Source organism: Tachyglossus aculeatus, chromosome 11 (genome assembly GCF_015852505.1).
Source record: "Tachyglossus aculeatus isolate mTacAcu1 chromosome 11, mTacAcu1.pri, whole genome shotgun sequence".
NCBI lineage: Eukaryota > Metazoa > Chordata > Mammalia > Monotremata > Tachyglossidae > Tachyglossus > Tachyglossus aculeatus.
The window spans coordinates 41,636,390-41,649,237 of NC_052076.1; the positions used below are offsets into that span (position 1 = coordinate 41,636,390).

The window sequence follows — 12,848 nt, forward strand, 5'->3', positions numbered from 1 at the left end:
TCTCTCCACTTCAATCCATACTTCATGCTGCTGCCTGGATTATCTTTGTCCAGAAACGCTCTGGGCATATTACTCCCCTCCTCAAAAACCTCCAATGGCTACCGATCAATCTGTGCATCAGGCAGAAACTCCTCACCCTGGGCTTCAAGGCTGTCCATCACCTCGCCCCCTCCTACCTCACCTCCCTTCTCTCCTTCTCCAGCCCACCCCGCACCCTCCACTCCACTGCTGCTAATCTCCTCCCCAAACCTCGTTCTCGCCTGTCCCGCCATCGACCCCCGGCCCACGTCATCCCCCGGGCCTGGAATGCCCTCCCTCTGCCCATCCGCCAAGCTAGCTCTCTTCCTCCCTTCAAGGCCCTGCTGAGAGCTCACCTCCTCCAGGAGGCCTTCCCAGACTGAGCCCCTTCTTTCCTCTCCCCCTCGTCCCCCTCTCCATCCCCCCGTCTTACCTCCTTCCCTTCCCCACAGCACCTGTATATATGTATATATGGTTGTACATATTTATTACTCTATTTATTTATTTATTTATTTATTTTACTTGTACATTTCTATCCTATTTATTTTATTTTGTTGGTATGTTTGGTTCTGTTCTCTGTCTCCCCCTTTTAGACTGTGAGCCCACTGTTGGGTAGGGACTGTCTCTATGTGTTGCCAATTTGTACTTCCCAAGCGCTTAGTACAGTGCTCTGCACATAGTAAGCGCTCAATAAATACAATTGATTGGAATTGATTGTCTTGACTCTACCCAAGTGCTTGGCACATAGTAAGTGCTTAACAAATACCATAATTATTAGGAGGCTGACAAGCGGAACTTTGCTACAGCAGGATATCAAATTCATGCAGCACCCACTCATGGAAAAATTTCAAAACTGGGAGTCAGGAGACCTGAGTTCTAATTCCACCACTTAACTGACATGTGATCTTGGGAAAGTCCCTTAATTTTTCTGTGCCTCAGTTTCACCATTTGTAAAATGGGGATTAAATATCTGTCCTTAGACTATGAGCCTCATGAGGGGCAAGGACTGCATCAGACCAGTTTATCTTGCATCTATCCCAGCACTAAGCACTTAACAAATATCACAATTATTCTGTTCATTATTATAGCTCAAGTAGCATCATAGCATGGTGGATTTTGGAGAAATTATTACAGCAGGCAGACCAGCTAGTAGGCAGTGATTGGGTTTCTTTCACAAAGATATGAAGGATGTGAGGCAGATTTGAAAAGAGACAGACCCAGCAGATGGTAAATATGGCTACACAGCAAGTGTGTCTCTTCTCATGCACACAATGGGGAATCGTCTGTGGTCTCTCACTGGTCTTTTCAGCCACGCTGCTGGGCATGGATAGTCTCACCATCAGCATCACCTTCAAAAACAAAGGACAGATATAATGTGCACCAACCAGGAAAGAAAGAAAAATTATGGTTTTTGTCCATCTGGAATACCGCCAGCAGTTCTGCTTACTGGATCTTGAGAAAATCAAACAAGAAGTAAATGTACAGAGAACAGCTGCTTTCAAAATTAAGGTAGGCTGAATAGGGAAGGCCCCTCTCAGGGTTGCACCTAGAGAGTTTCCAGAACCCTATCAGTCTTGACTGTGGGAGGGAGTCAAGCAGAGGCATACCTATTCCATTGCTAGCTTGGTCAGTGGCTAGAGAGTGGAAGGCAATCTGCTACAAGTCAAAACTCCCCTGTGATGGGCAGCAGCAGAATGGGAGAAAGTTGAGGGGGCGACTCAAATTGACTACATGGAAGGATGCAGTGGTAAACCACTTCTGTATTTTTACCAAGAAAACTCTATGGATACCCTACCAGAATGATTGCAGATGGAGGTGGGGCATTCTGGAAGAGATATGTCCATGGTGTCCCCATGGATTGGAGACGACTCGACAGCATAAGACAAAACAAGAAAAGAGAAGGGCTTATTGTCTAGAAATACCAAGACTGAGAGATGTTGCAGTTTATAAAACATGAGAATTTTGGAGAGAGCGAACAAGACGTTGCTTTTCAAACCCTAGAAAATTGAAGTTTGAAGAGGATAGGTTCAAGATAAACAAACGAAGGCACTTTTTTACACGTGAAGACAATGGAATTTGTTACCACAGCAAGCTGCAAAGGCAGGAAACATCAATAGGTTAGTAAAAGGTTTAGAAAAATTTGTGGATGGGAGTTGTATATAACAGGATATTAGAGAAGAACATTAAGGGTAGAGTACTAATGGTAATTTTTTAAAAGCTTACTAGGTGCCAAGCACTGAACCAAGAGAGAAAACACGATGGAAAATTGAATTTGGGAAGAGGAGCTGAGGTGGATGAATGGAGAACTAATTCTTGTGATGTTTGTGCACTTTGTGCATAATCCTATGCCGTCCCCCTGTGGCCCTCCCCCGCCCCCAGGCCCCCAGGACACACATTCCTTCAGGAGCCCCCCCTCAAGTTTCCCTGGCCTCCTCAACCATTCATCCTTGCTCTTGGCCACCCACACGCCCACCTGCCAGCCTGGTGCTGACATTTCACATTCTTTCATGCAGCTCTAGGCTACCTGGGTTCACTATTCCCAGAGCCCCAGGGGGGACTAGTTCCCATTACAAAAACTCCACCCACAGGAGCCATACTCATATTCAAACTCGTTCTTCATTCAGTTAAAGACTCTCTGGTTGTCATGGAGGGAGGTTAAGTATGGAAAGACATTCTGAGCTGGTGCAGTCTTCCTAACCTAACTCTTATTCTCTCAACACTTGGGCAGAAGGAATAAACCAACAATAATAGCCGGGGGTGCCATAAACACAGCTCTCCTTAATGAGATGTGACTCTTGACATTTTGCTTCTCTGTTCATATTCTGTGTAAAACATAGGACATGCAGGCAACAGCTTACTGACCAGAATTGGACCATTTGGGAGTGGTTCCTTTTAAGGTCGAAGTAATGCTATTTAATCCGCATTTACAATACTTGAAGCATTCATTCATTAATTGGTTCAATCGTATTTATTGAGTGCTTACTCTGTGCAAAGCACTGTACTAAACACTTGGGAGAGTACAATACAACAACAGACACATTCCTGCCCACAGCGAGCTAAATACTGTTCCTGGATTCAGGAACTTTCCTTGGCCCACAGGGGGGTCACAGAAGAGAGGAGAAGAAGAGAATACCCTGGAAAAGAATAAAAAGATAAATGAAAGAAAAGCAACAACAATTAAATCAATCGATCAATCAACAGCAATAATAAGATGAACAGCACATGAGGGCAAAGAAAGAATTATCTTCAAACTCCTTCCTGTTCCCCAAAAGACCATACTTGTCCCAAACTTCCCCAACCTTACATGCTGTAGATGAAAAAAAAAAAAAAGATGGTATTTATTAAGTGCTCAGTATATGTCAAGCACTGTTCTAAATGCTGGGGTAGATACAAGCTAATCAGGTTGGACACAGTCCCTGTCCCACATGGGGCTCACAATTTTAATGTCCATTTTGCAGATGAGATAACTGAGGCACAGAGAAGTGAAGAGACTTGCCCAAAGTCACAGAGCAGTCAAGTGGCAGAGCCAGAATTAGAACCCAGGTCCTTCTAATAATGTTGGTATTTGTTAAGCGCTTACTATGTGCCAAGCACTGTTCTAAGCGCTGGGGTAGATACAAGGTAATCAGGTTGTCCCACGTGGGGCTCACAGTCTTTAGCCCCATTTTACAGATGAGGGAACTGAGGCCCAGAGAAGTTAAGTAACTTGCCCAAGGTCACACAGCTGACAAGTGGCGGAGTCAGGATTAGAACCCACGACCTCTGGCTCCCCAGCCTGTGCTCTTTCCACTGAGCCACGCTGCTTCTTCTGACTCCCAGCCCCATGGTCTATCCACTAGGCCATGCCGCTGAGGTTCACCAGACTGCTGTCCTCCTGCACCCTCCTTCCACTCCTGTGGGGGTTAGGGGGGAGAGAAAGGAGAGCAGCTTTGACTTAGGGTGGACATTTGTCCAGTTTTATACTGGGTAGTTTAATGATAGCATTTATTATGCGCTTACTATGTGCAAAGCACTGTTCTGAGCGCTGGAGAGGTTACAAGGAGATCAGGTTGTCCCACGAGGGGCTCACAGTTTTAATCCCCATTTTACAGATGAGGTAACAGGCGCAGAGAAGTTAAGTGACTTGCCCAGAGTCACACAGCTGGCAATTGGCAGAGCCGGGATTTGAACCCAAGACCTCTGATTCCAAAGCCCATGCTCTTTCCACTGAGCCACGCTGCTTCAACTTCCAACGTGGCCTAGTGGATAGAACACAGCTTGACAGTCAGAAAGACCTGGGTTCTAATTCCAGCTCTGCCACTTGCATGCTGTGTGACTCTGGGCAAGTCACTTCATTCTCTTTGCCTCAGTGACCTCAAATGTAAAGTGGAGATTAAAACTTTGAGCCCCACGTGAGGTAGGGACTGCGTCCAACCTGATTTGCTTGTATCCACCTCAGCACTTAATACAGTGCCTGGAATATATTAAGTGCTTAACAAATCACAATTATTAACTGGTCTGTCTCCAATCCTGAATGTCACTGGATGCCTTTATGATCACTGCTTTTATTTTCAGTGCCCAGCCATGCCATGCCATGACTCCTGCCATCTATTCTATGACTCAGATGCAGTGCCCACGTTCAGAGAGGCAATGGGTCTAAGAACACAGAAGCTCTGGAGCAAATGAGAGAGTCAGGGATGCCCCCCTTCCCCCCAACTCCTCACAGGAGGAATGTTCTAGGCTTGGGTAGAGACACACAAAATGATTCAAAAGACACCACTATGTTCTACTGCATGCCTGGCATAACATATGTGGTGTCATGTGTGTCAGTGTGCAGTGCAAGTGGCAGCTCACTGGCCACCCTATTTTGAGTCCAATAGTGGCAGCAAAGTGTGGATGGCGGCACTTGGGGGCTAGAAGCAGGGGAAGGGGCATGAGGCTGGAAGACTTTTGAGTGGTCAGGCCCCTGTAGTAATAATAATTATTATTATTATTATAATGTCATTTAAGCGCTTACTATGTGCCGAACACTGTTCTAAGTGCTGGGTTAGGTTGTCCCACATGGGGCTCACAGTCTTAGTCCCCATTTTATGGACGAGGTAACTGAGGCCCAGAGAAATCAAGTGACTTGCCCAAAGTCACACAGCCGATAAGTGGCAGAGCCAGGATTAGAACCCATGACCTCTGACTCCCAAGCCGGGCTCTTTCCACTAAGCCATGGAGCCTTAAGCTGCTCTCATCCTTCACCTGACCTCCTTTGCTCGTACACCCAACTAGTTCCACTTCACTGACATTCCTACTGCCCCACCAAACAGTAGCATGGAGCTGGACCACTGGGACCAATATGTTTTTTTCTTTGCATTAGAAACAGACCAATCTCAAGACCAAAACAGACTTGCTCGAAGTTTGAATAGGAAAATTTATCCTGGCAGGGAGATGTGATAAAAAAAAATGATAGGTGCAGTGTAATGTCTCATAGCAAAAATGTCAGCATGACATTTTCATAACATATCATCCTGTTCCTCTCCTTCTCCCCCAGCACCCGGCCCCCGGCCCCTTCAATCTCAATCAATCAATCAATCGTATTTATTGAGCGCTTACTATGTGCAGAGCACTGTACTAAGCGCTTAGCACTGTACTAGAAAGCGCTTAGGAGATCCTCACACTTGGCCTCTCTATTGGATGACCGCTTTCACTCATTCTCCTCCTTTGACAGCTGTAAGACGCACAAGTGAGATTGAGTCTCTTATAAGGGGTATATCTTGCAAAACAGAATCTTTTGGAAAGAAAATCCCTGTGAAATGCTTGATGAATCCTAGGGCTTGGGTTGTGACAGCCATGAGCTCCACGAAGCTCTCCGTTTATTTGAATATGTCCACACTTTGTGTAACCAAATAGTGTTGAGTTGATGAACTGGTAGTTTCCCAAACCAAGAACCTTAAAAATAAAGTCCCCAATTAGAGAAGTTGATTTATTAGGAAGACAGTTTCCCTTTTCTTATAAAAATTCATAAGCATATTATTTCATGGACTTGGAAACAAAGTTCTTCATCATTTCACAGAGCTCTGGCTGAGGGTTTTTTGTTGTTGTTGTTGTTGATTACTTAAGGGACAACATATCAGGATTTCCCCCCTTTAAAAAACATAAATAAAAATCAGCAGAAAAATACTGATACCAAATCCCACAATTCAGGCTTTGTCCTGAAGATTGAACTCTCCTCTAGGACATCTTGGCTATCCAATGGAGTTGGGGCTCGTGTTCAAGGAAAAATGTTAAATGAAGCATTTTGCTATCCTGCGGATAAAACTGCCAAACCACTGAGGCTTTAAGGAATGGAAAAAGTGTGGTAGAGTGAGAGAAAGGTGAATGATCGCACTCCCCCATGGAACCCACAATTGCACAGTTAGTTCTCATCTATTCTGCTGTCCAAAAGCGTGCCTTGGGCAGAACGTAGAACAGGGGCACCTTACATGTCCTGGGGAAGATTAGAGGCTCTGTATGCTGAGCTACAAACACCAATCAATTTAAAAATGGTATTTATTTATTTAAATAAGTATGGCATTTATATATGGCATTTGTTAAGTGCTTACTATGTGCCAACCATTGTTCTAAGCCCTGGGTTAGATACAAGTTAATCAGGTTGAACTCAGTGCCTGTCCTACATAGGGCTCGCAGTCTAAGCACTTACTGTGTGCAGAGCACTTTGCTAAGTCTTTGGGAGGGTGCAATAAAGTAGATAAGGAAGAGAGTTATCTTTATTATTATTGTTATTATTATCATGATTACTTTTGGTCTTACTATGTGTCAGGCACTGTTCTAAGCACTGAGGTAGATCGAAATTTATCAGGTCATTCACAGTCACTGTCATATATGGGGCTCGCAATCTAAGTAGGAGCAGTTATAATTTATTGAGTGCTTACTGTGTGCAGAACATTATACCAAGCTCTTGGGAAAGCAGAGATCACAAACACACATCTGACAGTGTTCCTAATGGCAGCAGCATGTCTCAGTGGAAAGAGCCCAGGCTTGGGAGTCAGAGGTCATGGATTCTAATCCCGACTCTGCCACTTGTCAGCTGTGTGACTTCGGGCAAGTCACTTAACTTCTCTGTGCCTCGGTTGCCTCATCTGTTAAATGGGGATTAAGACTGTGAGCCCCACGTGGGACAACCTGATCACCTTGTATCCTCCCCAGTGATTAGGACAGTGCTTTGCACATAGTAAGCACTTAACAAATGCCATTATTATTATTATTATTATTATTATTAATCCTTACTGTGCCACTTGTCCACTGTGGACCTTGGACAAGTCATTTCACTTTTCTGTACCTCAGTTACCTGACCTGTAAAATGGGGATTCATACCTGTTCTCCCTCCTATTTACACCGTAAGCCCCACATGGGGCAGGGACTGGGTTCGATCTGATTATCCTGTATCTTGTCCAGGGCTTGGCACATAGTGTTATTATTATTATTAGACCAGGACTGAGTCCATGATGCTGTCTGCTTCTAACAGGGAGGGACAGTGTAAACACAAATCTTCTTTCCAAAATCTTCCTCCCCTACTCAGTTGACTGCCCCCTGCACAAAGGACAAATTGCGCTTGAAAAAAACCAGTCCAGACCACTGTCACTGGCCATCCTGCACCACCTCTTTCTCAGACTGCTGTCCAGTCCTCCACCCTGACCCTACCCTTCCTGGCCATCCTGGTCGGGTATGCTGGGAGAGTCTGGTCAGACTCCATCTATGCTGCTGTTGGTGTGAGCAGGCTCTGACACTCCTCCCAACTGGTCATCCCTCCAGCCCCAGGCAATCCCATCCTGGCATTTATTTTATTTTTTATTTATTTATTTATTTATTTACTTACTTACTTATTTATTTATTTATAAATAAATAAAATAAATATTTATTTATAAATAAATTTATTTTTCTAAAATAAATTTTAGAAAAGCAGTATGGCCTAGTGGAAAGAGCAAGAGTCTGGGAGTCAGAGAACATGGGTTTGAATCCCTGCTCCGTCACGTGTCTGCTCTGTGACCTCAGGTGAGTCACTTAACTTCTCTGGGCCTCAGTTCCCTCATCTGCAAAATGGAAACTCAATACCTGTTTTCCCTCCTACTTAGACTGTAAGCTCTGTGTGGACCTGATGATCTTGTATCTACCCCAGAGTGCTTGACCCATAGTAAGTGTCTTCCCCTCCCCACAGCACCTGTATATATGTATATGTGTTTGTATGTATTTATTACTCTATTTATTTTATTTGTACATATTTATTCTATTTATTTTATTTTGTTAAAATGTTTTGTTTTGTTCTCTGTCTCCCCCTTCTAGACTGTGAGCCCACTGTTGGGTAGGGACCGTTTCTATATGTTGCCAACTTGTACTTCCCAAGCACTTAGTACAGTGCTCTGCATACAGTAAGCACTCAATAAATACGAATGAATGAAAGAATGAATGAATAAGTGCTTAAGAAATACCACAATTATTAAGAAGGTGCTTTGGGGACCGGTAGTGGGGAATCTTTGGAGTTTTGTGGGGAGGGAAAGGAAGGCAGTGGTGAGGATTTGGAGTTTCAGTGTTAGGAAGCTGCTCTGATAATTCCGTAATGGTGAGTTCTGCTTTACCTGAGGTGGTAGAGTTCCTTCTCTGACTTTCCCCTTCTCTCCATCCCTCTTCCTCTCCTCTCTGCCCTCCTCATTGTCCTAACTTGTTTGGGTATAAACCAGCCCAGAAGATACATGCTATTACTTACCCTTTTGGGGAGTAGATTTTCTTTATGGCTCTGTTTGAGCATTTACTGTGGGCCAGGCACTAAGCGCTGGGGTAGACATAAACCAATCAGGTTGGACGCAGTCCACGTCCCACGTGGGGCTCACTGTCTTAATCCCCATTTTACAGATGAGCTAATTGAGGCACAGAGAAGTTAAATGACTTCCCAAAGGTCACACAGCAAACAAGTGGTGGACTCCCTTCTGACTCCCAGGGCCATGCTCTATCCACTAGGCCACACTGCTTCTCTATTTTCCATGTTGCAGGGGGGCAAATAGAGGAAGGGTGTACTTTGCACCCCTTCTATGCCCCCTGACCCTCACACATGCATTGGAGAATCATGGGGTGCAAATCTGCCCTACACTCTCTGAGGCCTGACATCAATCAAACTATGGTATTTATTTAGCACTTATTGTGTGCAGAGCACTGAGCTAAGTGCTTGGGAGAGTACAATACAACAGAGTCCTTAAACATGTTCCCTGCCCACAACAATCTTATAGTCTAGAGGTAGCAGATAACAGGCAGGGTAAGGGTGTGGGTGAGAGATAGGGTTGAAGTGGGGGGGCACACTGAGTGAGATTAGCCTCTGAGCTTCCTACCAGCAGTCACTGTGGCCTATAATGCTGAGTTAGGCTCTGATACTAAGACTGTGAGCCCCATGTGGGACAGGGACTGAGTCCAACCGGATTAGCTGGTATCTACCCCAGTATTTTGAACCGTGCTTGACATATAGTAAGCACTTAACAAATACTATCATTATCATCATTCCTAAATTTGTCCTGCTGAACCACATGACTGGTTCTTTTTCCTTATCTGGAAGATGGACCTTCTGTTAAAGCCTACCTGGGGCAACTGATAACGGTCCCCACTTCACTCTGCTGCCTAGATCATTTTGCTACAAAAATGTTTAGTACACGTTTCCCCACTCCTCAAGAACCTCCAGTGGTTGCCCTTCCACCTCCACATCAAACAGAAACACCTCACCATTGGCTTTAAAACTCTCAGTCACCTTGTCCCCTCCTACCTCACCTCGCTACTCTCCTACTACAAAGCCTCGTTGAAGGCATATCTCCTCCAAGAGGCCTACCCTGGCTAAGCCCTCTTTTTCTTACCCTGGCTAAGCCCTCTTTTTCTTTTCTTCACCTCCCTTCTGCATTATCCTGACTAGCTCCCATCATCCATATCCCCCATCCCAGATCCGCAGCACTTATCTACATATCTGTAATTTATTTATATTCATGTCTGTCTCTCCTTCTAGATTATAAGCTTACAGGGAAGGGAATGTGTCTGTAATATTGTTATATTGTAATAATGATGGCATTTGTTAAGCACTTACTATGTGCAAAGCATTGTTCTAAGCACTGGGGAGGATACAAGGTGATCAGGTTGTCCCACATGGGGCTCACAGTCTTAATCCCCATTTTACAGATGAGGTAACTGAAGCACAGAGAAGCTAAGTGACTTGCCCAAGGTCACACAGCTGACAAGTGGCAGAGCCGGAATTTGAACCTATGACCTCTGACTCCAAAGCCCGGGCTCTTTCCACTGAGCCATGCTGCTTCTTTGTACTCTCTCAAGCACTTAGTATAGTGCTCTGCACATATTAAGCACTCAATAAATTCTACTGGCCAACTAAACTGATTAACAGTACTCCTTGCCACTCCCCTTTTGGCCTAAATCTTTCGAATTCTGGCATGGATATAGAGGTTATTATCTTCTTGGGGCTGCTTTACACCAGATTGTCTACACCACTGGTGGCTTACTGCTCTCATGGTTAGAGAAATCTCCTCCCACACTCTAGTTAAAAGCTTTTATTTTCCCTGGCCTTTTCGATCTTAACCTAGATTGCCGAATACAAGACTAGACCTTCGAGCCTGGAGAAATCCCCATATTAGCCATCAAGTAAAAGCCTATAAAACAGAATAATTTCAACATCTAATGAAGTGTTGCTTTTTTACAAAATACTGGGAATAATTGCAAAAGGACATTCCAGCAAAAAAGGCAAAGCAAAATAATTTCCCAGTGATGCCTGCCTGGAAGCATTTTCCGGGTGATTCTTTGGACATCTTTGTTGTGGCAGATCACAAATGTCACCTTCGTCATCACCATCAAATGGGGATGCAATTTCCTTGGTCTTTGGTGTGAATTTGATAGAAGGGCAAAATAGCCCTAGATCATCAGCCAGAGCTGAGTGATTTCTTCCTCTGAAAGAAACCCTGTAATGTGAATGGCTAATGAACTGACACCTACTTGAGGCTTTGTCAGGGATTCCACATGTGCTTGAAAGGAGAATCACCTAACCTAACACAGTTTTGAGCTTTTCTACGGATAAGATGCAGGGTAGGTGGAGTATCAGAATGCTGAGGTACAGTATTTGGACATTGGCTGTACACTCAGCTCTGCCAGAACATGTATTTTCACTGGATAGAACACAGTAGTAGAATTAGAGTACCTTCTTCTGATAACGCGTATCTGTCTAGATACAGCGCAATATGGTGGTGGTGGCAGAAGAAATGGATATAAGTATGGTATAAGTGCTGCAGTGCAGGTTTTTCTTAAGGCATATGTTTGGCAAGAAGGTGACCCCTAAGGTACAGGAGAACTGGCAGTACTGATATTTCTTATATTTAGTCAGTGCTGCTAATTATTTTCAGATCTAGCTCTCCTGTGGGACCAAATCTGCCAAGTCCTGACTATATATCTTGTCTGCAGAACAGTCACCTGGGCAGAGCCTCCAGGATTTCAGGTCTCCAGAATCTGTGGAGCAAGATGGGGAGAGAAATCTCCAAAGCCTTATTAAGGTCACATCTTCTCCAAGAGGTCTTCCCCATTTAAGCCCTCTTTTCTCCAGCTCCCTCTCCCTTCTCCACCAGCGGTGCACTTGGATCTATTACCTTTGGGCATTTGATAGTCAGCCCACCCTCAACCCCACAGCACTTATGTACATATTTACCAATTATATATTAAAAGTGATTCTTTTATTTTAATGTTTGTCTCCCCTGCTAGACCGTAAGCTCGCTGTGGGCTGGGAACACTTCTACCAACTCTGTTGTATCGGATGCTCCTAAGTGCTAGGTACTGTGCTCTGCAGTAAGTGCTCACTGAATATGATTAATTGATTGATTGATTGATTGGGAGGAGCGAGAAGCAGCATGGTCCAATGGATAGAACATGGGCCCGGGAGCCAGAGGACTTGGGTTTTAATCCTGGCTCTGGTACAGTCACCATCTTCAATAGTATTTTTTTAATGATATTTGGTAGGTACTAACTATGAGCCAGGCACTGTACTAAGTGCTGGAGTAGTTACAAGGTAATCAGATTGGACCCTGGGCCCTCCTACCTTACCTCACTGCTCTCCTACTACAACCCAATTCACACACCTCTCTCCTCTATGCCAGCCTATTCACAGTACCTCAACGTCATCTATCCTGCTGCTGACAGCTCACCCACTTCCTTCCTCTGGCCTGGAACAATCTCCCTCTTCATATCTGACAAACAGTTAATCTCACCACCTTTAAAGTCTTATTGAAAGCACATCTCCAAGAGGCCTTCCCTGACTAAGCCCTCATTTCCCCTTCTCCTACTCCCATCTCTGTCACCCTTGCACTTTGACTTGCATCCTTTATTTACTCCTCTTCATTTCGAAAGCACTTGTGTATATATCTGTAATTTATTTATTTTATATCGGTGTCTGCATCCCCCTCCGGGCTGGAAGCTTATTGTGGACAGGGAAGGTATCTACCAACTGTACCATATTGTACTCTCCCAAGCACTGAATTCAGTGCTCTGCACGCAGTAAACAATAAATACAATTGATTGATTAATTAATTGAAGTAAAAAATCAGAGGGCAAGAAAGCACCCTACGGCAAGATCTTCAAGGGCTCAGTTTAGTGGCTCTCAGTCCAACACTGGACAATGCTTTGTGGTTAGAACACTGCACAGCAACTTAATTTACTACAGAATATGGATTCAAGGCTACATTGGGCCTGTATCCTTTTGTGAATTCTCCATTTGGTCCTTTTTCCAACAGTAAATTGTGTTCCTGAATATCCCCACAGACCACTCACCCTGGACCATGGAGATG

At 44.4% G+C, this 12,848-nt stretch overlaps 1 long non-coding RNA gene across 2 annotated transcripts in view; it reads right to left on the bottom strand.

Moving 5' to 3' along the window:
• Positions 1–1,096: 1,096 nt before the first annotated feature.
• Positions 1,097–12,848, bottom strand: part of LOC119934618 — a 39,497-nt gene continuing 27,745 nt past the window's right edge. The window contains exon 3 of one of the 2 annotated variants that reach the window (XR_005452984.1): positions 1,097–1,367. This is a non-coding gene — a long non-coding RNA (uncharacterized LOC119934618). Of the gene's footprint in view, positions 1,368–3,001; positions 3,153–12,848 lie in introns of those variants that run through there. The other variant, XR_005452986.1, reaches the window with a different exon arrangement.